At 34.5% G+C, this 27,119-nt stretch overlaps 1 pseudogene; it reads right to left on the bottom strand.

The window, feature by feature from the left end:
* Positions 1 to 1,089: 1,089 nt before the first annotated feature.
* LOC144252760 (transport and Golgi organization protein 1 homolog) overlaps positions 1,090 to 27,119 on the bottom strand; it is a 61,988-nt pseudogene continuing 35,958 nt past the window's right edge.

Below are 27,119 nucleotides of genomic sequence, written 5' to 3'. Positions count from 1 at the left end.
TTGGGTGGTTTACGTCTTCTAAATCATGTCATCTAAAAATAATTGAGTGAGATGCTAATGAGATACTGCAGGAACAACTGCTGTTTTTCTGACAACTGATTGTGAAACCTTAAAACCTGCATACCTTGTCTTTATAAAGTGATGAGTATGCAAAATCTGGAAAGATATTCTATTTTTTAAATATAGGTAGATATGACTGCCATTTATTTCCTATTTAGATATATTGACATTCATATGAAAATATGCAGGTCATTAGCCTATTATAATTTCACTATTTACATTACTTTTAACTTGATGAGACATAAATAAAACTTTCATAGTACACAAGGTGGATATTTGATACACAGAACATAAAGATTTGTGAGGAGCTTTTTTGTGGGTTACATGTAGAACCCACGTATTTTAATATTCACTATTTTAAATGAACAATGCATGAAGGGAATGCAATACTTGGCCTATTTTTAAACTAGTGTAAAACCTAATGATACCATCCGTTTGCTTTTTAAAACGAATAACAGTTATTTTAGCCCTTGCACTTCAAGAGATCTAGTCTTTAATTTTTCAGTTGTCTGTTAGGTCAGTTTTGTTTACTAGATGAATGTTAACAAAACTATATGAGCCTGAAAGAATTATCAACCAAATTTAGTCTTTTCTTTCATCTGGATTGGGTTAATTTCACAAGTACAAAAGTAGTTCAGTCTACAGTAGTTCTAGGAAATGAAGAATTTGCCTTAATAAAATGTTCACTCAACTGAAACTCTGAGTAGTCAAAATTTCCAGACTCTAAACTTCTCAAGAGAAGGGCCTCATGTTCTCCATGTCATGTAAACTTTCCAAGGTGCTTGGCAGCACTCTGTACCCTGTGGAATACTCAGTACCTTTTTGTTTGATGTTACTGATGTTTGATGTTGCTCCCTTAAAATCTACTATTAAAATGTAGCAAAACTGATACATTGTTCTTTCTGTTTTCTCATACTATAAAACATGTATATCAAAGTGATAATTTAAAAAAAACCTTTTTTTTTTGGTTGTAAATGGACACAGTACCTTTATATTTATATGTGGTGCTGAGGATCAAACCCAGTGCCTCACATGCAACCCCAGCCCCTCAAAGTGATAATTTATATGAAGAAACATTTAGCATCCTTCACATAAGAATGCTTTTTTAACCTCTATTTATTTATGTGGCGCTGAGGATTAAACCCAGGGCCTTGCCTGTGCTAGGCAAGTACTCTACCACTGAGCCACAACCCCAGCTGCCACCAAAGAATGGGGTTATATGGAAAAAAAGGATGCTTTGTATGAATGTCTGTTTCATCAGCATTAAACAAACTTAAATTGAACATTGTCATCAGCTTAGCTTTAATTAAGATATGAATGACCAAACCTCCCCCCCCAAAAAAGGTGATTTTATCTTGAAGCAATTAACACAAAGCAATCTGTATCTCACAAATTAGTTGTTTAAATTTACTTTCTAGTGTGGGAGGGGATGAGTCACTGGACAATAATTACAACTATAGCAGTAATACTTTCAGGTTGAAACACTACTGCTTCACAAATGAAATGATTTTAGTAACTAAATTCAAACACAATTTGCTGGAGAGGACTTCTAAAACTTTTGATACAAAAGTATAATTGAATCAAGGGACAGTATTCTCTACACAACCTGTACGTGGGCAGCTACCTTGGGCTTTGCTACAGAAGTGGTACAATCAGATGGATGTAAGGAGAGGCAACTATGGGTGGGTTCAGAACTGCTCAGATAAACTACATAGAACACATTATAACTTACTAATAGAATAAATACAAAAAAGGCTTTAGAGGGAAAACTACTGTTGCTTTGAATAAAATAATAAATCTGCCTTTCCTTGAAAATCTATCTTCCTAGCTGACATCACCTTTATTTAAATGCTATTTTAAAATTAGGAGTTATAGTAACTTCAGCATTGCCTTGTGTCCTGTAGAGGTTGAAAGATACATTCAAAATGTGTTTGTGACTTAAATTTTATTTTACATGGTTAAAAATGGCATAAGCTATTATATGGTTTTCCTCTTACACACAGCTGCTGCTTCTACTATTAAATGGAGGTTATGTAGATTGAATTCTTCCTAAAGGACTCAAATTCTTTTTGATTCTGAGTTATCTTCAGTAGTTTAGAGATTTTGTTTCACAGAGATTTTGTTTCACACTGAAGCTTTTGCCCCTATTTTGAGAATACTTAGGGGACATAAAAAGAACAATGATATGTTATGTTCTAGGTTTCAACAATCCTATTACTTTCTAGAATTTAAAAGAATGGAAGAATCTGGTCTAGCAGTAAGCAAAAGTACCAGGCTTTTATAATTTTATTTAAATCTTAAACCTCTTTAAAATGTACTGTTAAAATTGCCGTAATTAAAATTACAGTTCTGGAGAGCTAGTTCTTAGAAACATTGTTTTAAAGACAGTAGTTACAGATTCAGGACTTGCTTTAATTGATTTTTAAATAAAATATATTTGAGTATCTATCAAAAAAAAGAATTTAATTCAGCCCATAGTTGCTGATTAAAGACATTATAAGCCTTAGAGTTTCATTCATTCTTAGAGGATTATACTTTTCTAATTTTTTTTATCATATTCCTTGAAAATCAGTGGCAAGGTATGGGAAAGAGAAGAGTGTGTTGTGTACATTTTTAAAAAGAAATTTCCTAATTTTTTATAGACACAACATACCACCTTATATTTTACTGTTATAATGCAATAATGGCAAAAGCAGTAGAACTTCAGGTCAAACAACTCTTGCTACCAATGTAAACTCATTCTCAGAAAACCATTCTCACATGGACAGTGGTTAGAAAAAAGTACATGAATGTGCTACAAAAATAGAGCCACAAGACTTCTCACAAGTAAAAGAAATCCTTTGTAGAAGTCCACAGTTGACCAAGGTCCAGCCTCCTTAACAGTGAGCAACAGGGAATATGCTGACAAGTCACCATCTTCAGTTCTGAGAGTGAGTTGACATGCTTCCCCAATGGCACAAAGTCTCATGACGATCCAATGAATCAACAGACACTTGGGAAATATTAATAAACATTTTTTATGAACTATTACAACAAAGAACTTCAGCAAGAAGGAAAATGAAGTTTATGATCTTTGAGTAAAAATTTTTAGTGTAGCAGTCTCTGCGACCAGATATTGAAAGAGAAAAAAAAATCAAGCTTATAAAACACCATTTCTCTGTTATCAACTGGAATACACTAAAAATAGGATAATGGAAATACATGTTCTTAAAGCATTTCCACAGGAAATGTCCATAATTATGACACTCTAAATCATTTAGCAATTGTATATGCTACATTAACTAAAACAAATGTATTCCTTATTGCACATTTTAAAATTGGAAGGATACTCTAGCTTAAGTGGGGGATATTTAGGGGGAAAATATTTTGGCTCAAAATGTATACTGCACCAAGGCAGCTTCATTCTAAAAACATAAACCATTTAAAATAAACTTTTATATTTTGAAGCCAATAATCCTTTAACTTGATGAATAGTTTATAGTCCATTTTCTGACTAAGTGTCAAAGGTTAATTTTATGGGCCCTGTTTTAAGGCCTGTGAACAGCCCTCACTAATCTGAGAATTAGGTGTAGGTGGAGGTTCATCTTTAAAGCCTGAAGGCATTAAGTCTTTTGCAGCAGGTGGTGGCCCATAGTCTTGGGGACCATGAGTTGGAGGTGGTAATGGGGCACCAGGAATGAAGTACTCTCTTGGGCCAAATGAGCCTAAAGGTCTAAATGGTGCTGGTGCGGGTCCTGGAAAAAAATCACGAGGGTCAAAAGGCAAATCCCATTTTCCAGGTGGAACACCTGGTGCATATTCTCTGAAGCCTATTGGTGGACACATACCAGGACCTGGAAAATAAAAAGGAAGTTATGTAAATACCCAGAAATTTCTGAACTAGGGTGATTTCAAGTATGTTAATATAGTCTTTAATTTCTCCCAAGCCTAGAACATCAACTGGTGAACATCCTGACTTGCCAGATGAGGCAAACTGAGATGGAACAAGTTTAGTTATAGCCTTTGACCAACCAGCCATGAAGCAACATATTAAGGATTTAAACATGGCTCTACCTAGCTCCAGGCTTGTCTTTTTTCTTTCCCTACTATATAATTGCAGAATTATTTCTATCTCACAAGAGCTCCATTTATATTTGGAAGTACTATATTACCATGACAAGATGATAGATCATGAAATAAGAACTTCACTACATCAAAGAAATATTGATAAAAGGAAATTCCACTATAATTACTGTATCCATTAAAAATTCATGAAGTATTTCAGCATGGACTTTACACATGCCATCAGAATCAAGGTGCATGCCCTCCTGAAAAAGGCCTTCCAAAGCCACCTAATTAAATCAGCAATATTTATTAGGTCACTGTTAAATCCTCCTCTTTAACACTTCCCTCTGACTTTTCTCAAGGTAAGGAGGGTTTGACTTTTCTATATTCTATAACCTACTGCTTATGCTTCCATTATGGGTGATTACAAACTTTATGTTATAGGATTTTCATATCTGTGACAAAATTTTAAGTTATGGCATGTGTCTCATCCACCTTTCCATCTATTGCAGTGCATATCAACAGATTTTCAACAAACATCTGCAGAAGTAATATTTCTGGCTTTTCTGTATATAGCCCCTTATCCTTGTCTATGAGAGATAGCTATTGCCTATCTCAGTATAAGATTATGTAGTGTCCCATATGTCCCAGAAAACTGGAGGAAAAGTTAAAATGTACTCAGCTTTATCCTTCCATTGTTAAGACCTGAGATAGCAACCAACTGTTTTAGCAAGCAATAGAAATGAAAGATGAATGTGATTTATAAGTCAATCACTACTGTTCAGATCATCATACCAAACGGTGGAGGAATTGGCCGAGGCCCAAAAGGCCCACCAAGCTGACGTGGCGGTCCATACCAAATGGGAGGTGGTGGGGGCCGTCCCATCGGGGGTCCCATGAAGGGTACCCCTGAGAAAGGAGGGGGCCCTTTCATAGCCATATGAACCTGCAATTTAAGATTTGAAAGCAGTTAAAAGTTTTAAAATTCCTATGTATTAAGACAAAGTACCAACACCGATAAAAGCTAAAACCCAAAACAGGCACCTGTCCAGAGAACACCATCAGTGCAACAAAACTACCCACCCCTCCTGTGTATTCCCACCGACAGCTTACAGAAGTTGGAAGGATGCCACAAGAGGGAGCAGTTTGTTACTGATTATATCTGCACAGGAAAGGGAAAGGCAAGAGGACTGGCAGAGGTTATTAACAGAGGTGATTTCTGACCAGTATGTCATGCTGTATTCACTACAATCTATTTCAAAGGGAGTCCCCCCCCTCCCCATCACTTCCCTTTCATCACAATAGCTCATTACTTCCATATTAAGAATGAACAGAATAAAATGAAAAATCCATTCTCTACCCATGTAATAATAGCTACTATTCAGAGTATCTTCAGTAAGTCTTTCATATATTATTCAACCTCTGAGATCTTTAAGTAGACTGTCTTATTTTAAATAAGAGGGAACAAAAGCAAATGGAATATCATAATTTGTTGAAGGCCACACTGCATATTAAAGGAACTCAATCCCAGGTTTGCCTCCAAGCCATGCTTTTCCCACCTCTACTCCTCTCTAACAATGGGTCTTTTCTCTCTTTTAAATCTTCTACTACAAAGGGATTTGGGGTCTTATCTAAGGTGCCCTTAGATTTCTCTAGAGATGTATATTCCTGGAATATATATACACTGGAACTTGAGAAGTATTTTCCATCACAGTGCTATATACACAAATTAGGAAGACAAAGCTTTAATATTTACATTCATTTACTGTACACCATTTGAGATATTGATTTATCATTTCCTATGAGTAGTGGGTTTGAAACTAAACAATTAAAATTTATTTTGTTATAGAGCTGCAGAAGACCTACCAGATATAATAGCAACACAGTTACAAGAGAATACACTTATGTGAACAAATGAGACCATTTCTTGGGACTGGCTCAAGAGGTCATTTTAGATGATCATTGTTTCATTGAAACAGTATTTCAATTTCAGAAAATCTGATACCAATCTAATTCAAATCACTCAAAATAGGGTTTGCACAAATGGAGGAATTCTTAAATAACATTCTTCCAAAAAAATAAAAAAATATATGAATTATATAATTTATAATGAATTTACTTTGCCTTAGAACATTCAACACAAAACACCATATAAAGTTAGAGTGATAACTTTTCACATTCTGTAGTTCATTACAGTTGTACACACTTAAGCAACATTCCCAAGTTAAGGAGAAAAGTAAGCTCAATATTGCATGCAGTTTACAGCAAACAAGATCAGTGTCATGCTCTGAATATCCTTCCCAGAAATGCACAGAATAAAACCCAATTCAGTTCTCAACCTCTAAGCATCCAACTGGATGCTCAGTCAAAGAAGTAATGGTGGAGACTGAGGGGGTCTCAGGTTCTTGGGGAACAGTTTGCTTTTTAAAAAACAAATGGGATTGTACAAATAGAACACAAAGAAGGATAAAGCAAAGAGCAAGTACTGTAGGAAAGCTACATGTTCCTGCATGACCACATGATTCACAGTAACTACAGAACTTACCTTGCCCTCATTCGTAACCTTAGCTGGAGAAGAACTTCTGGAGCTGCTGTTCATGTGAGGTGGAACACATCCTGGGTCTGTTAGAGATCAAAGAATGGATTCAGACTTATTCTAACATGAAAAGAATAAAAATCATCCATCCACAATTACAGATTCTTTGAAATTACTTGGTCCCTTTACCAGAGGCAACAGGTTTCCCAGATGCCTCAGAAGACCAGTACGAGGTAAAGGTCCATCCATTGACCCTTGGGAAAGAAAGATCAGAGCCCTTGTATGTATTTTTCAGAAGAAATAAACCACTGGTGGACAGGTCAGGATTCAACAATACCTAGAAAGCAAAATGAAAAATGGGTTGCCCAGAGGTTGGGGTCATACCTCAGTTGTAGAGTGTTTGCCTAGCATGTGTGAGGCACTGGGTTTGATTCTCAGCACACATTTAAAAAATAAATAAAGATATCATGTCCATCTACAATTAAAAATATTTTTTTAAAAAAAATGGGCTGCCCAATACGTAAATCACAATTTATGAAGAGACTTAAGTAAAATAAAGAACTGCCTTGGGTTGATAGAACAGCAGATTAATAAGTATTGGTCCTAAACTTTAAGCTATAGACTTGAAGTATGTGTAGGCTGGCTTTTCTTTAGTCTGTATAACCTGACTTCCAATCTTACCAAGACTACAGTCCTATTTAGAATTGGAAATAAGACTCAGTATTTTCATGTAGGAAATAAAGTATGCTACATAAAGTTTAAGGCTACTTTTATAATATTTGGGAAAGGAACACCATAGAGATTTAATTTAAAGATAAAGGTTTACACTTCACAGAGTAAAATTTAAAAGAAAAAAACAATACAGAGACCTCCAGGAAAAAAAAAAATGTTTTCTATTCTAGAACAGATTTTACAGAAAACATTCACTAAGATAAAGTAAGAAATTATCTTCTATATATTGTACAGGCCCAAATTATATGTTTTCATTAAAATATTCAAAAGGGAAAAAAAAAAACAAAACCTTGAAGCAACATGTGAATGCTAACCAAATCCGTTTCTAGGCATATCTTTTCGATTAAGAGTAGCAGAAGGAGGTCTCCCAGCTGGCTCTGCTGTCAGTGGAGGGGAACATTCTCCACCACTCAAGGGGGATGGACCAAAAGAGCCATTATGGCTCAGTGGACCTAAAGACAACAATGCCGTGCTACTACTTTAAGGCAGCCTTCTCCCTGACACCAACCCTCACCTCCCGCTTTAGCAAATCATTCAGATTATTTCATAACCATTACACACAGAAATAAAAAGTAATTTACATACATTATGCACCAAGAAATAAAATAGCTCCTTTTACAAAGTGCCCCCTACCTCTCCGAGGAGGATTTTGTAAATTTGGTCTTCCCGGCATAGGTTTTACAATCACGGGTTCATCTTGCCGCACTGCCATCTTTTGGGTCATTTCCAATAGTCTTGAATATTGAGAAAGAATGGGCTGAATTATGAAACAGCAATCTATTCCTTCATAGATAATATCTAGGATAACCTTAAAACACTATAAAACATATAGTAAGATACCAAAATCACATACTTCTGTCTCAAATCAGCAGCTTCCCTTTTCTCTTCAGCTATAGCTCTTTCTGCAGAACGAGCTTTGAACTATTAAAGAGAAAATATTCAAATTCAGTTGCGGTAGGCTATGCACAAAATAAAGAAAAGGGGGAAAAAATCTTACCCAATTATCATGAGCTTTCTTCTCATGCATAGCAATCTGAAAAAGACAACACATTAAAAAAATATGTTTTTAGGGACTCATTATAATAGCCTATAATTGTCTGTATTAGATATCAAAGAATTCTGCAACTACAGGACAGTATTAATTACTACCTGGTTTTTAAATGAGCGCTCAGTTTTCTGTAGTTCTTTTTCCATCTCTTCAATTCTCCGCCTAAGAATTACAACAATTGAATAACATTTGAAACATTCTGACCATTTCCCTTTATTCCATCAGCTATACTTTTAAAGACGTTATCATACATAAGAAAAACATTTCTATGGTTATATGAATCCAGTGTGATCAAAACTAATACTACAGGCCAGGTGCAATGCCACATGCCAGTAATCCCAATGATTGGGAAGCTGAGGCAGGAGGATCACAAGTTCGAGGTCAGTCTCAGCAATTACGTGGGAACCTATGCAACTGAGACCCTGGCTCAAAGTAAAAAAAAGGTCTAAGGATGTAGCTTAGTAGTAAAGCACCAAAAATAAATAAATAAATAAATAAATTAATTAAATAAAAACCTAATACTAATAACTTCTTTATCATTTAATTGCTAGAGATTCTGAATGATAAATTATAGTTTCCTTAACTGTTCATGAGTGTGTTCTCAAGTAATTCTGCTAGAAATATCTTCCTCCTTAAAACTTTTTTTGTTTTTTTCAAATTATATCCATAGAAGATTTCCAAGGTCTATCAAATGCCACACTTTTGTGGGTCTTGATACATCACACAGCAAACTGATTTCTTAAAGAATTACTACAACATACAAAACCCCCAGAACTGTTTGCATTGACCAAGTTCCCTATGGTCTTGCCCATTAGGTATAAGTAAATCTTTGTTAACATTTTTCATTTGTTAAGTTGAAATTTATTTTTTCTCCTGTGTGAATTGAATGTATTCATATCCTCTCGTTATTTATACTTCCAAGCTATTTTCTTCTATCTACACAATGTAAAAAAAGATTAAAAAGAAAGCTAACACTAGTTCATTAGACACTGACACCCTCCTTTAGAAACTGAACTCACTTGTAATTTTTAACTTCCTGTACAGCGGAAACCACCTTTTCATCTGCAGCTGACAGCTGCTGCTCTTTTTCTAGTCTCTCGTATTCTTCTTGGCTCAGTTTCCTAAAATAAAGCCAGTTATCAAATCAAAAGTTTTTCTTTGTGAATATCACTTCCCACAATTCTATAAAATGCTTAGGCACATAAAATAGAAATTCAAACCTGCAATTTCGTAAATCAAACTCTGGCAAATCACTTACATTTTCTAACTTCTCCTCTTAATTCTCTACTTACCAGTAAATAAAATAAATGTGAAAACAACATGTGCCCCAAGGGCAAGTCTCCTGTGTGTAAGATAATAAAAACTCACTTTACTTCAATGTGGAAGATCAGGACTGATCAACCTAACATAATTAAACATATTAGGATAAAGCAGGGGATAATTCTTTTCTCGTTTCTGCCATGGGTAGGACATTAAGTATATCTTTGTCATGGGGGAACTCTTCTCAATCCAAGACTGGTACCATAATAAAGATATAGTCAGTCAAAGAAAAAATCTTCTAGAATATGTCTTTTAGCTATGCAATTTACCACAGAACATTTTTCACACTTTAGATATCTATTTCAAAAGAATTGTAATTAAGCAAAAAGACCAATCTGAGTTTTGATAATGCCTGTCAACCAGAAAAAGAAGCCAAACTGACCTACAATCAGAGTATTATCTACTGACAAGTTTTAACTCTGATCATGAAACTCAAGATGTTCATCTACTGAGACAAAGGTAGACACATTTAATGATTTAAAAAATACTATTTTCTGCTATCCTTGTACTACCCTCTTTAGCCATAGTTCCAATTCAAAAGATAATTAACTTGAAACTTAATTTTCCATAAATCAGAAGAACTATAGTAAAAAAGGATTATTGATACCAAATAGAAAAAGGGGATTATATATTCTTATATAGCTTCTCATTTAATTCTTCAGCAAGTATTTTATGAGTGGCTATAATATACTAGTTACCTTGTAAGATGCTAAAGAATAAAAGAGTTCACTGTTTCAGGTATAAATGATGCCTAAAGGAATATAATAATTTTCCCCACTGGCTTAAGATGGAATATGGAGAAAACTAAATCTTGAAGGACAGAGAGAATTTTGTTTCCAATTATCAAAGAGTTAGTCTGAGGAGCACTAAGAAAAATCAAAATATCTTTATAAGAATATAAAATTGTGTTTGAAGGGATCCAAGCTAAAAAGGCAGTGGAGATATATGGATGTGGCCAAGATCCATTAGAAAAAGGAATCTCAGAATTACAAGTAAGGTTGGCACTTTAAGGTACTTTTCTCCTAGGTTTACCCACATATTGAACATAACACAAAGATATAATGAGTCTGAACTAAGCCTTCATCCAATTCTTGGGCTTAGAAGAAAAAAAGAAGTGTTTGGGGCTACAAATAAAGGGACCCTTAATAAAAGCCCTAGCCTTTGAGTTTAGATTAGAAAATACTGCACACTTAAGTGATGAACAGGCAAAAAATCCAAAAGGAATAATACTGAAACATTGAAAAGACAAGTCATTTTTGAATTATCTTAATTGCTGACTAAGTTTAAAGTGACAATCTTACTCAAGTAACCTCAACACTTTTCTATAAGAAGATAACTTCATCTTAGTCCTCAAATTTCATCTATAATTATCACAACAATGTTAGCCAATCAAAACTGACCAGGCACTCCATAAGACAAAATTCTGTGAGAAAAAATCCCACAGAAAAGAAAACCACCTAATGGGGTTATCTGCACATGTTTTAAAATCACTGTGCTTTATACAGTCAAAAAAGTAAAGTCAAGATTATGAATTTCAGGGCTGGGAATATAGCTTAGTTGGTAGAATGCTGCCTTGCATGCACAAGACTCTGAGTTCAAACCCACCACCACAAAAGAGGAAAAAAAAAGATTATGAATTTTGTCAAAGGATTAGAAACTATAAAACCAAGAAAAGGTTGGGTGTGGTGACCTACCTACAGTAGAAGATACTCAAGAGGCAGAGGCAGAATGATGAGATTAAAGATAGCTTGGAAAGCAGTAAGACACTAGTCCCTTATGAGAAAGAGCAAGGAGTCTGGGGAGGTAGCTCAATAGTAGAGCACATGGCTCAATGTCCTGGGTTTGAGCTGTAGTACTGAAATAGGACTGGGGTTGTGGCTCAGTGGTGAAGCACGTGCCCCACATGTGTGGGGCATTGGGATCAGTCCTCAACACCACATAAAATAAATAAAATATTGTGTTGGGCTGGGGATGTGGCTCAAGCGGTAGTGCGCTCGCCTGGCATGCGTGCAGCCCGGGTTCAATCCTCAGTACCACATACAAACAAAGATGTTGTGTCCACCAAAAACTAAAAAATAAATATTAAAATTCTCTCTTTCTCTCTTAAAAAATCCTATAAAAAATAAAATAAAATATTATGTCCCTCTACAACTAAAATAATATTTTAAACCCTGAACTTTTTAAAATCCTAAACTCAATGAATGATTTTAGCAGCAGATTTGGGAAGTAAAATAAATCCTAGCACTTTTAAGATAGGTCAGAAGAAAATATCCAGAAGAAGTAAATCCAGAATGTAGGAGGCATGGGAAATCAAATTCTAATATGCATTATTATAATCAGAAGAGAGAATGAGGTAAAATCAACATTTAGAAAAAGACTCGAAAATTCAAGAAATGTTTAATGGTCCCAAGCAACATAACTGCAAGAGAAAAAGTGGGTGGGGTGGGGAAAACTACACCTAGGCACTTCCCAATACAACTGTTAAAAAAACAGAGAAATGACTACAGGAACTAGGGGAGGGATAAGACCAAACAACAATGATAATGGATTCCTTAATGAAAAAATTTAAAACAGATGGTAATTAATTGGATATTTTTAAATTGCTAAAACTAAGTAACAGTCAAAATTCAGTAGCCAAAAGAAAGAACCTTTAAAAAATGGAAACTGGTTTTAACTCTAATCATGAAGTTCATGTCAACCTAACACAGATTATAAAGGTAGCAATATTTAGTGGATAAAATACTATTCTCTATTTATCCTTGTACTACTTTGATACACTAATCAAATCTATCATTAAAGGACAATGTTCAAATAGAATGAAAATAATTTCAAATAAGAAACCAACAGTGTAGAATGCAGAACTACAGAAACTTTAAATATGTGTATAAATTGAATGAATGTTTTGTGGAGTTCACAGTATATGAAGTACTAACATACAATGCCACAACAGTTATCTGATTCAGGAGCTACTTAAAGCCCATAAAAAGATAATAAACCTATTAATCTATGTCAGGTTGTTATTAAATCCAGAATATATACCATGGCCTTTAAATTATGAGAAGATAAATAAAATTATAATTATAATCATATAATTATAATTCCATTATAATTTAGGATTACATCAAGCTTATACAGGGGATGAGGAAAATAATTAAAAATATTTAAACTATTAAAAAGATACAAGGGGGGCTGGAGATGTGGCTCAGCGGTAGCGCGCTCGCCTGGCATGCGTGCGGCCCGGGTTCGATCCTCAGCACCACATACCAACAAAGATGTTGTGTCCGCCGAGAACTAAAAAATAAATATTAAAAATTCTCTCTCTCTCTCTCCTCTCTCACTCTCTCTTTAAAAAAAAAAAAAAAGATACAAGGAAGAAAAAAAAGAACAGGTCATCAAATAGAAAGCAAATTCTTCATAAACCACAGGCACATATTGACATGGACAGACTTATATTTTAGAAAGTCCACTCAAGCGGCTATAGAGAAAATTAATAAGAATATATTATATAAAAGAATATATATATTATATAAAGTAATATATATTATATATTATATAAAGTAATATATATTATATATATTATATATTAATTATATATATTATATAAAAGAATATATATATATAAATGCTGAAGAGTAAAATCAGGTGCAAATAAATAAAATCTGACACACAAACTATTTTTAGAGAATTCAAGTATTTTTGTGGATTAAAAACTTCAAATGAACTTTCAAAAAATAACTAGCTCCACACTGAGAAGATTAATATATAAATATATACTACAAACAAGTACTTCTGTAATCATAACTCCTAAGGTCCTTGCCACAGTTCAATTTTTAGTGTGAACATCTGAGATATTCAAGTCCAAAACTTGTACCATCAATAAGTAAATATTATTCCTTTTTGAAGTTTTTATTCTACTAAAACATGTCATTCCAAATCACTCAGTATTTTTAAAGGTCCAGAGTTAGAGATACAAGTTCAAAACATTAGAATTACATAACTGATCACAATGAAAGGTAATTAAAATAAGTAGTGGGATCATAGAAAGGGTCTAGATCTTTGAGAGGTATTTCCACATAAGTGACTGTTAATACCAGTTTACCACTTCCTGCCTTCATATGAATTTGACAATTGATTACGATGTCCTCACAGCCTTAGTTTATGGTTCCAACTACCTCAGGACTCTTAAGACTGACGATGGAAAGAAAAATGCAACTTATAGGAAACAAAACACAAAGGAAAAAAGACAAATCTCTACTTATTACAACTAGAAGAAATTGTAAATAATCTTAAGAAAAGATAAAATTATCTGTTAGTTCACACAGTGATAACAATAACAAACAATGAAAATCTTACTTTTGTAATGCCATCTCATTTTGCTGGTAGAGTTCATTTAAAATCTCCACTTTCTGCCTAAGAGTTTTGCATTCCTCTTCCAGTCCAACTTTAGAAGACCGTAGTGAATTGCAGTCACTTTCTAATTTCTTTATTTGGTCTGTAAAGGATAAAACAGTTTATCTCTATATGTGTACAAGGACTCAAGAACTTGTTTGAGGGAGTAGTGCCAAGAAAAGTAAGAAGCATGAAAGCAAGAAGCTTTATCTTTCCAATAAAATTTTAAGTCTTTCCAACATGGCAATTTCTTCTCAAGAAGAACCCACCTTCTAGATTACATTTTGTGGACTTCGAGGCTCTTAGCTCAAGTTGTGAAAGTTTTAGATCCTCTTCAACTACTGATATTGTAGTTTGTGTCTAAAAATTGCAGAAAAGAGAGGTATTCTTAAAAGTGAGGCACAGGAAGAATTCACAGGCACTATGGGACTCTTACAAAGAACTATACCCGAGAGACATCCATCATCTGCTTAATTTGATCTTTGATCTTCTCGTTCCGATCACCTAAAAAACAAAAGACTTTAGCTTTTTCTTTCCTTACTTTTAACTCTATATTCTCCTAACTTCCCCAAACTAAAGAATGATCGTGTTCAAACACCGGAAGAAAAAAAAATCAATTAAATAATTAAACTGATTAGACTAATGACTTTTAAGAGAATTGCAAGCTTAGATTTAAAAAAAGAGAGAGAGAGGTGAATTTCAGGTTGGGGTTGTGGCTCAGTGGTAGAGTGCTCACCTAGCATGTGTGAGGCACTGAGTTTGATCTTCAGCATAAAAATAAATAGAAGTAGAAACCAAAAAAAGGTGAATTTCTAGTTTGCACAACTAAAATGTTATCTCTGCTATTCTTGTAAGATAAAAGCTTTTCTTCTCTCTCAGATCTATCTTCACCTGGGCAAGTAAGTGTCTTATTTAGAAAGATTCAATCCTATATTTTCTCCCTGAATCTACTACCAGGTGTGGTTTGAAATACTTGCTATGTAAGCAATATCCAACTTGGGAGAAAACATCTGGAAATATTTTCCTCATCAGTAAACACTGTTACACTCCCTCTCTAGCTTTCTGATAGTCTCTAGCCTCTGTTCTCACAGCCTTAGTTTATGGTTCCAACTGCCTCTGGACTCTTAAGACTGACTGTGGACCTTAAAACCACAGAGCCATAGAGATGATGAGTATCAAAATCAAGTATCATCTGCATAAGTTAAGAAATAAATTTCTCTTACTGTACAATGTTCAATACTTAGAGGTATAGGATGTGACTATTGTAGCTGCAGTGTACTTACTAGTTTTCAATGGGATAGAAAAAGTCAGTGTTCTTCACATGCCTATTGCTACATTATACCGCAGCAACCCACCTCTGCCAATGCAACAGACATATCTATAGATCCAGTGATATGTGTCTACAACCCTGAAGCTTAAGAAGAAATTCATCCAGCTGAAAAGTGGCATCTGTATACTTAAAGACAGGAAAGCAAAAAAGGATTCAACCTCCCTGAGACTGATCTTACCTGCTCTCTCTCCATTGGTTAATTCATCTGACTCATCTTCTCCATTTTGATCCTCAGATTTAGATTCACATTGTAACCGATTCAACAGTGTGATATAATTAGTCAAAGCCTAGAAAAGAAGCAAAAGGTTGGAAGACTTTCGATTTTAATTCAGAAGATTTCAGGAGAATTCATGAGATGAAACATGTATTTGGAGTATAAACTTACTTTATTAGTATTATCTTCGTAACTAAGAGCTACTTGTAAATCTTTCTGGGACTTCTCAAATGATTTGATTTGTTCACTGAGCTCAGCATGTGATGTACTCCAGTCTTTGACTTCCTGCTGCAACTGAAAAGTCAAAACACATGAATTCCTATGGGTTAGGTAGGGGTTTCTGCACTGGATACATTAGGACTACAAGACTTAGACAAAGAAATAGAGAGCCATACTCCTCGGTGGCCTGCCTCAAACGAGGGGGTTGAGACCTTGGTTAAGGAAGAGGGCAGAGTGGCCCCAACTCTCACAGCTGCAGTAAGAACATCAGAGCTATCAGGAAGTTGACCCTGTTTTATTGCATTCCCCAGAAAATTGCTGTCAATTCAAATAATTTACCTCCAGCAGGAATGGCTGGGCACATATGACTGTCTCCCAAATTTAGATTCCTTATCATGTAATCTTCCCTTGGCCGGTGAATCAGTAACTACTCAAAACAGGATCATAAAATACTTAATTTTCTGTTTTAAAAAGTTTCTTTGAGGCTATGCAAGTTAATAACTGATTGATATTTGATAAGAAAAGCAATAATCCAAAAATCCAAAACAGATGGAGAACATATATATGCACTCAATTTGGGGAGCATTGTTTAAACTTTGCATATCTAGAAAAGGTCCTACATGAATATTCCTTACCTCAGAAACAGATCCAAGAAAGATTCACTTCTCTAGTTTACATTATGTATGACATCAAATTTTCTTTACCTGCTCTTTCTCCTTCTTAAGCATGGTATTTTCTTTCTGAAGCTGACAGCATTCCAACTTCACCTTCTCTTCACGAAGCTTAGTTTCATTGAGGATAATTTGAAGCTAATGCAAAACACTACAGTTAGTGAATTAGTTCCAAAGAAAAAACAAAGTTATACTTTCCCAAACCAGACATCATATAGTTCTTATTTTTTGCACATTTTAGCACACCTCAAATTTTTGGTTCGCAACAAAACTAAGATGTAGTATTAATATCCGTTAGCAAGAGTTGGCAGCTTTACCTCTGAAAGCTCAGAAGTATTCACTGAAATGACATCTTTAAGCTTCTCTATAGATTTCTTATTTTCCATTATCTGCCAGGTAAAAACAGAACACAAAATATGCATTAGGATTTCAGTAGAAATACTGATACATATGTGTGTGTGTGTGTGTGTGTGTGTGTGTGTGTACACACACACATATATATATATATACTAAAAAAGATAAACACAACAAAATATTTGTCAAGCCATCCCATTAAATTTCAGGAAAATGCAGGGGATCCAGCTTGGACTAAGCAAAAAATCAAGAAATGAAAGAGATGAGGGAAAATGAAGTCATAAATATTTCATGGCATCCACAACATTACTGTTTATGAGATAACCAGAAAAAAAGGACAAAGTATAGAAAACCATAATGCAATAAGTAAATAAAATGTTTTAAAGCATAGAAAATTAACTAATTAATTACTGTTTCAAATAAACCAGTTCAAATTAGTAATTTTTTTCGAGTGATAGAGAAAAAAATTTCCCAAGATCATTTTTAAAATTTTCTTATCTGAAGTAAAAAATGATAAAATTTAAGGAAGAATAGACTAATCTCACATACAGAAGAATTCCAAAAAAATTATAAAGATACTCGCTCCTTAAGGAAGTGGACATAACTCTGCAATCTTTGTTTGCAATGCCTGGGATTGAATCCTGGGCCTCATGCATGCTAGGCAAGTGCTCTACCATGAGCTGCATCCTGAGCTTGTAACTCTTCATACTTTAACTGTGGGCTGTGCATGGTAACTTCCAAAGAATGCAATATGACAAGGATTGGAAAGAATTTTTACAGTGGAGAAATCTGATAAATACTACCTCAGCTAGGTGATCAAGCTTACTTGGGGGTAGGATATTTCAGAACACACTCTACTATCTTTTGCAACTTTTATGTAATTACAGAAACTTATAGAAATTGAAAATGAAATATGTAAGTAAAATTTTTTTAAGTGCAGAAAATTCATTAATTCATTACACTTTCAAGTAAAAAGTAAACAAATACTATTCAACTGGACAATAGTTTTTTAGTTGTTCTGCATGTTTCCAAGGGCAGAGCAAAGCAATATGAAAATTATCCAAGGTTGAGAATAAAAATATTTCCTAGGCCCATAAAAATAATTTGTTGTATCAGTACTTAAAAGTTCCACAAAATGGGCAGAAGTGTGTTCAACTTCCTTGACTCCTAATCTTACTTTAGTTAACAGCTGGACTAAGTTCAACTTAACCAATTTTACAAAATATTTCAAAAGCCAAATTGCAGTAACACTTAGCAGCAAAACTCATACCAAGTCCTGATTCTTAGCATTCTGTTCTCTCTCAGATTCTAACATAACAAGAAGACTTTTAGCTCTCTCATCCAGAAGTTCATTAGCTTTTTCAAGAAGCTTCATTTCATCCTGGAAAAAAAAGGTGTCAAGATCACTCACTCATTACATTTACTTTTGAGTTTAGAATGTAATTCCCCCCAAAGAAGGGATTTTTACCTTATATTTAGTTACTTCATCAGAAAGAATCATATTTTGTTTCATGGTCTCTTGGACCTGCTGTTTCTTTGATTCCTTCATCTATGTAAATAAAGCATTCAGAATTAAGATACACAAATTATAGTGCTACTATACAAGTTACTTCCAGACAAGTGACCCTTTCCAGAAGAAAGCAGTACTTAATACATATGACTGCTTAGAATTTGGATGATTTGTAGGAAATAATGAAACAAAAATTTTAAAATACGATTTTAAATTAAAACAGGTAGAAATGATTCAAGCTAGAACCAAGGGAGAAAGAAAAAGAATAATTATACCTTCTGTTCATAATTTGACAATTTCTGCATTAGTTCCTCATTTTCTTTCATGAAATTGTTCACCTTTTTGGAAATTTGCTGTTCATTGACTAAAAGGGGGAAATACACAAGATTATTACAATCACTAAATGAAATTCAATTACTCAATCTACTAAAAGCAAAGACATGTTATATGGTACTATGAGGAAATACTTCTTAGCATAACTATTATGCTTTTAAAAAGCAATCTATGCTTATTAGCAATAAGAGTATAAAAATTATTAAAATTTAAGAAAAATATAAGAACAATGATATTTTGCTGGGTGCAGTGGTGCACACCTGTAATCCCAGTGGCTCAGGAGGCTGAGCTAGAAGGATCCCAAGTTCAAAGCCAGCCTCAGCAAGAGCGAGACACTAAGCAACTAAGTGAGACTTGGTCTCTAAATATAGGGGGTTGGGGATGTGGCTCAGTAGAGTGCCCCAGAGTTCAATCACAGGTACCCCTCCCATCCAAAATGATATTTCAATTTAAGCTTATTTCACAGATGGGAAATACAGTAAAGTGTTGTAGCTTGATATTCCTCCCTTCTCAAAACACTTTCTTTTCAGAAAATGGAATCATTTCATTCTTTGCAAAGAAAAACAGAAATGAAAACATACTGATTCACATTACCATTCTTTAAATTATCTACTCAATTACTTAATGCATGATTAAATAATTAGCATAGAAATACTCTTCAAATGTAATACATCTGCATTACATCAATATTCAAAGTTAATCTGCCCCAAATTAAAACTTATCATCATCTCCCTATCCACAATTTGTTCCTCCTCTTTATCTCCTATCTCAGAGTTGGAACCATCATCATCTACTCTATTATCCATGCTAGCAACCTAGGAATAGTAAAATTTTCAGGAGGTAAAAAAGATAATAGACATTAAAAGTCACTGTATCTATTTCTAACATACATAAAACACACATCAAACACCAATACAAAGGGTTATTACAAGTTTAAGAAACCTAAAAATTTACCTTGATATACTCTATCTTTTACCTAGGAGAGAGAAAAAAGATTAAATTTGATGTCAAACATATGCTCAATAGAAACAGTAAAACAACAGTCAGAATCATAACCAAGTGAGAATTTAATAACATTCTGGTTCAGGATAATAATTTATAGGATTAAAAATAAGTAAAGGTTAACAAGCCTTTTAAATTTAATTGGTAGTGAGATTTCATAAATAGCCTCTGACATAAAAACACTAAGATATGTACCTTATTTCACAGTAAAGATGTGTGTGTGTGTATATGTGTGTGTGTGTGTGTGTGTGTGTGTCTTCAAAATCATTTACTTGACAATTCTAAATAACCAGGATAAAGTCTAGAAACAATGACTATTCAAAAGGAATCTGAGGAAACAATATTAAAGGCATAATCTTTGTACTAAGATATGCCACTTTCACTCACCAGAAAACATCTTAGAACTCCAATTTAAATTTGGCTATTGGCTGAATTTAGAAACTAAGAGGCTACATCATCTTATTTCTGCAAACCACTAAATATATAGCAAGAAATCTGAAAGGGAAGACTGCTAGAAGAAAATGCACAAGCAACAAGAGAAATGACAATTAACATATTCTGGAAAGGACAAAAACAATCATTTCCAAAAGACAGCAATAAACTGCCTGATAATAAAACCTAAGCAGAATTTTTTTTAAAACATCACTAAATTTCTTTGTAACTTAGCATATTACTTGTCCTTTCAAACTTATGTTATTAATGGTGATGGGATACTCAGATGTGTCCATGGATCATCCATGGGATCTTCGTAATAGGAAATTGCATTCAGAAAACTCCAACACAGAAATAAATGAACATTTCTTTAATGTCATAGCCTTGCTAACCTTTTACTCAAAATGGCAACAGAGGAAAATGGGAAGTAGCATAAAAGCAGTCATCTAAGGTAGGGACTAAAGTTCCAAAGTCAAATGCTGAAACTGAGGAGCAACAAGTTAGGAACCAGATCCCACATAACCTAGTGAAAAGAGAAACAGGTACCGCAGTTCTTGAAATGAAAGAAACAAGAGGGAGAAATATAAAATGGTTTCATGTTTTTCCCTTCTCTTTATCCTTCTATTTCCTTTTTCCTTTTAGCTGAGACAAAGTTCAATGAGATTAGAAAATTCCTCACAGGAATCCAGGCAAACGATTCTTCTATTTAAGAAGGGAATACTTTTTAAGAGATTTTACTCTCAATTGTACAAGGAGAGGAAACTTATCTTAACAATGATATGTCTGAAATAATTAAGAAATCAGAAAAAGAACACTCAGATTTGAAAAGATTTGTATCCAATGCTTTTGGCCTCTTTAAATGTTAGGATTTTCATATGCAAAGTCCATTTACCTAAAATAATTTTCTTCCAATTATGTTAAATAACTATGAAACAGAATAACCTACAGTACAAACATAAGTATGTATAAGCCTACACACACACACACACACACACACACACACACTTATACATATATGTACACACATACACAGACATAGACTAATTCTGCTCAGGAAAAAAAAAAAACTTAATGAACAAAACATTTAATGGATTTTTGGACAACACATAATCTATACTTCCAAATAAAAAGGTATTTTCTGAACATATGATCAAATCATAAAATCTGGGAAAATTTATATAAAAGACTGGAAAAATTATCTCATCTCCTTTTTCTCATTTTACTGTATTTCTTTGCAGCATTTCCCCCTGTTTATATGTGTTTATATTAACATACAGTTCATCAACATTTAAATCTTAGTTTCTGCTTTTTTCCCCACTTCACATTTAATTGTGAGCATTTTCTGTACCTCAAAGCTTTGAAATAAATAAATCTGCCTACTATTCCATTAATCAAACATACAATAACCCCTAAATAATGTTGTGCTAAGTCTTCAATCTAATACACTGTTCCATTGAAAAACATTACCAAAATCTTCAAAGCATAGTTATTTCTTTAAGATAGACTACTAGACATATATGCTACATAAAAGGATATTTATCTAACCTATCCCATCTTTTATCCCACTTTTAAGACTTCTGATACATATGAAACTACTGGTTAGGATGGCTGTAAGAATTACCAGTTATACCAACTGCACCCACACTAAATTATTTTATAAGGTTAGTTTGACTTAAACCACTAATTTGTGTTTTAGCAACTGAAAAAGAAAAAAAAAAGGGGGGGCAGTGACTATATAAAATAATCCTTGTGCTTATGTGCTAAGGTATAAGTAAGTCAATTTACTCACAACAACAACAGTTCTCCAAAAGAAAATGAGAAAGGATACAATCCCAAAGAAAACAGTGAAAACTACAGGCTTCCATGGTAGTCCATAAAAATCAGGCCCAGGTTGAGTATCATCAGGCAATGTAGTAAACAGCTGAAACAGACAAATTAGAAAAAATGGGAAACCTTAAATTTATAACAAAACAGTCACAAAGAATCATGGCAATTCTAAACCAACCTCCTCATCAGAAATCCACCTCCTCAATATTTTCCAATAGCGTCTTCAAGAGAGAGGATACTGGCAGTCTCATATTTTTTGTTCTCTTGCAGTGTTTTCAAGTATAATGAATCTAAATACTTTTTTAAAAATATTTATGTATCTTTAGTTTTAGGGTGGACACATTGTTTTGTTTTTTATATGGTGCTGAGGATTGAACCCAGTGCCTCATGTATGCTAGGCAAGCGCTCTACCACTGAACCACAACCCCAGCCCGAATCTAAATACTTTAAATTGAGCATACATTTCCAGTTTGTAACAGGCCCTATATCATCACATTGTCTAACACCTGGCTAGAATCCCTCTGGATCATTCTTTTCTCTGATAACCTGGTTTTTAGAATTTAAAAAATTCATTTAAGACAAAAACTTAAATATATGAAAGAACTAATTCATTTTATGGCAACAAATAAAAACAATGATGATGTATGTATAAGATTTTATATCTTACTTCCATTCCACTCTTATATAAACAGATAAGTGACATGTAATTTCAGACAACTCTTGAAAACTGGCTTAGATAAACTTCTCTGAATTTAACATCCTTCTATAAAATTCAAAGCCTAATTTTAAATGGTTGCTCAAAGGCAGTGTAGTAAACACCTGCCTACTCTTCCCTGTTTTCACCGCCCTCTACAGGTAATACCAGATAACTGTCATCTGGGCCCAATTCCCCAGCAGTCTCTAAGGGAAAAGACCTGTAGTAACGTTAGCTGTTTGGATTGTTGGCTGCATTTCGGAACATACCATGAGGTTGTCACCTCTATTCCGTCAAAAAAAAAAAAAAAGTGCAAGTGGGGAAAGCTCAAGTCCACTCTCACCGGCCTCGCTTAACAATACAGTCACATCCTGCCTGCCTTGGGCCTGACACACTCCATTTCTCCGTCGCCATGACAGTCAGTGCACCCACTCTGCCAGAACTCAGCCACCCGCCTGCCAGAGCTGGGGTCCCTCCCTGGGAATGGGACCGTCACCTCCAGTAGCTTGGCTATGAGGGCTGCGTAGAGCATGGACAGGGGTCCCAGGAGCTCCGGGTCCCCCGGGGAAGCACAGTGGCAGGTACTGTGAGTCCATGGTGTAGGGACAGGTGAGCAGAAGTGATGCTTCCCTGCAGAACAGCACAGGACCCTGTCTTTCACTGTTTCCTACTTTGGGAGGACCCAGCGCAGGGGGCGGGTACTGGGAGTGAACTTTGCCTTCCTCCACAGGCGCTTTTTGCCCAAAGCATGTAAAATGCGTCATCAGAGAAAGCCACTGGGTGGACTGCAGTGAGCAGATGGAGGATGCCGAGGGGCGGGGCTGGGAGCGGAAAGAACCAACTGCAGAGCCCAGCGGGGGACAGCTCAAGGAGAGCCAAGCGGAAGAGTCCAAATGAAAGGACTCCAGAAGGAAAGACACTTACCTGTCCCTGGATTACTGCTGTACATAGGTGTAATCTTAATATAATCTTCTATTTGTTCCTTCTGTTCTTTGTTCTTTTTCTTTTCTTTCTTTCTGTCTTCTTTTGCAGAAATACCACTATCGGTATTTTTAGTGATTCCTCTATTGGCTTATTATTCCTCTATTGGCTATAACTCTGTTTTCTAATCTTAGTGCTTCAGAGTTTAGAATATACATCTTTAATTTGTCACAATCTACCTTCAGATGATACTATATTACTTCACATATTCAATAAGAACGTTACAATAGTTACTACCCTTCTGAGATTTATACTGTTGTCATGTATTTTACTTTACATGTTTTCTAAGTCCCATACTACACTGATATTTGTCTTTAAACAGTCAATGACTTTTTAAAATGTTCAAATAAGAAAAATTATTTTAAACATTTATGCACACAGTAACCATTTTCTTTACTCCTTTATTCCATTATTTCCATCTGCTGTCTTGGTGCAAGTGTAGGGTGAATTCTTTCAGCTTGTATGTAAGTACAAGTCTTCATTTTAGAAAGATATTTCACTGGGCACGATATTATCGGCCAACATTATTGCTCTTCAAATATATTAAAAGTATCACTCCACTATATTCTGTGTTTCATTCGGGGTACTTCTCTTGCTATGTCTTCAAGTTCACTAACAATTTCATTGCAATGCTTATTCTGGCATTAATCCCATCCACTGTATTTATCATATATTTTCAACTCTAGAAGTCTGATTTTCTTAAAATATATCTTCTATATCTCTTTTTACCTTTTTAACACACGAAATATAATAGTGATAACTTTAAAAAAAATGCCATTACCTCATTCTAACATCTCCGCCAGTTCTCAGTTGGCTTTGATTGGATGATTCTTCTCCTCATCATTGTGGATTGTATTTTTCTTGCTTCTTTGCATGCCTGGTAAGCTTTGATTCGATGCCATACATTACGAATTACTGTTCTTAATATTTTGTATACAGTTAAATTACTGGAAACAATTTGAGTCTCTTGGGTCTGAATATTTGTTAGGTATGACATAAATTGTAATAGTCAGTCCGAGGTAACACCCTTCTGATTATTCTACCCAACTTCCTTAGATAGTTTTTTCCAGGTGCTATTCTGGTCCCTGTGTTAGGACCTATTCCTTCTAATCACTTAAGATTGTTTCTCTGACTTGCTAAGCAGTTTCATCACACTTATGTGCTGATCAATACTCTGCTGAACACTCAGGGAGCCTTTCACAAATTTCCAGAATTGTCTCTCAATGTAGAAACCTTCTTTTGTTACTCCACCCTGTGAATTCTAGTCACTTTGGTTTTCCTGGAATCTCAGCACCATCTCTCAATTCATGGTATCCTCTGGTTCTGCCCGACTTCCCCTTCTTTGTCATGGCTTGGGAATCTCTTAACATAGTAAAAGCTGGGACAACTATAGAGCTCATAGCATTTGTTCCTTATGTTTCCAGAACCATTCTTTGTTGCTTGATCTTCAATGTTGCTTGATCTTCAAATTTTATGTTTGTGGGGTTTTTTCATATTTATTTTAGTTGTTTCAGTTGGGAAGGTGAAGCCAGTACCTATATAAACCTATCATAGCTAGATGTAAAAATCATTTGCTTTTCTTTTTCTTTTTATGGTGCTGGGGATTGAACACATGGCCTCTTATATGGTAGGCAAGTGCTCTACCACTGAGTTACATATCCCTTTTCTCATTTGCTTATTTTTTTAATAGCAGAATACATAATGAAATAAATTTTTAAAGTTAACTATAAAAGAGAGTAACATCAGGATAGACAGAACTGGGACAAAAGCTAGAGTTCTTTCAAAATCAGGCAGGAGAATCACAAGTTCAAAGCTAGCCTCAGCAACTTAGCAAGTCCCTATGCAACTTAGTGAGAACTATCTCTAAATAAATATAAAAAGGCAAGGTATGTGGCTCAGTGGATAGGAGCCCTGGGTTCAATCACCAGTACAAAAAAACAGAAACAACTTATTTTTACAAATTAACTTTGGCTCTTCTAAATATTTAAATAATTGTAAAATAAATTAAAAAATCTTAAAAAGTAATACCTAAATATTGAAAGCAAAAATGAAACAACCTGTGATATCAACTTGGTGACAAACCACAGAAATGAGTTATTTCAAACACACCTTAGTGGGATATAGCTTAAAGACAAGAGAATTTCATTTCATTTCAGGAATACATTTCTGAAAGTATTTTAAATAATATAAATATAGTCGTATGTTGCTTAATGATGGGAATAAATTCTGAAAAACACATCGTAGGCAATTTCAGTGTGCAAACATCATTGAGTATACTTATACAAACCTAGAAAATATAGCCATTTCCACACTTAGGTATTCATATATGGTATATTATTGCTTTGAGGATAAAAACCTATAAGATATTATTATACTGAATACTGTAGACAATTGTAACATTGTAAATGTTTATATATCTAAACATATCAAACACAGAAAAGATATTAAAAATACTAGGTGACAAGAATTTTTTAGCTCCATTATTATGCACTAATGACCAAAATGTCATTAAGTGGCACAATACTGTAAACAATTATATTGATGTCATTGAAAACTGGAACTCCAACATCAGAGAAAGAAAACACAAATCTAAGATAGATGAAGTGAAGTAAAATCTCTAGCATCCTGAATTTTCATGGGAATTATCTAAATGACATGATGAAAAACCCCCACATATTTCTGAGCTTTGTTCACTAAAAAGGCCTACAAATGACAGTCAATTTGAGCAATAAGCAATCCTAGTACTTGGAATGTAGCCTCTAAATATGACTTCTTATTGAAAGGAACCAAAGTTATTTTAGAGAAGTAGTTCCTTCAAGGTCTGGACAGGAAATGTTTAAGATGAACGTGGAACATCTCATACTTCAAAAGCAAGGGAAATAGGTAACAATGACCACTAGGTGGTGGCAAAGGGTCCCAGGAGCCAAGATAAAGAGGCTTCTACAAGGCAAAAGGGGGGGGGGAATGGAGCATCAGGTAAGAACAATTACTATTCCTAATTGGATTAAACACACCAAATATTTTTAAATGCATGATAATCATATTGACAAATAAAAGTTAAAAAGATTTCAAGCCCCTTTGTGTATCATTTGATAATGCTAGAAGAATACCTTACTATTCTGAATTGAACCTAAACCTGACTACCAATTTGCAAGAAATATAAAGCAACAGACAGAGGCTGAGGTTGTTAGCTCAGCACTTGCCTAGAATGCATGGAGCCCGAGGTTCAATCCCCAGCACCACCAAAAAAAAAAAAAAAAGCAATAGAGAAAACAGGTTAAATTGTTGTACCAGGGGATGTCATTTATTCACCAAAACTATAATATATCCTAGAAGTCCCACAAACATATTTTTTCAATTATTGCAAAAAGTTACATATATATATATTTGGTACCAGGGATTGAACTCAGGAGCACTTGATCA

The sequence above is a fragment of the Urocitellus parryii genome, unplaced genomic scaffold (assembly GCF_045843805.1).
Source record: "Urocitellus parryii isolate mUroPar1 unplaced genomic scaffold, mUroPar1.hap1 Scaffold_59, whole genome shotgun sequence".
Lineage (NCBI taxonomy): Eukaryota > Metazoa > Chordata > Mammalia > Rodentia > Sciuridae > Urocitellus > Urocitellus parryii.
Note: the sequence above shows the minus strand (reverse complement) of the source record. Positions and strands in the feature narration are given on the sequence as shown.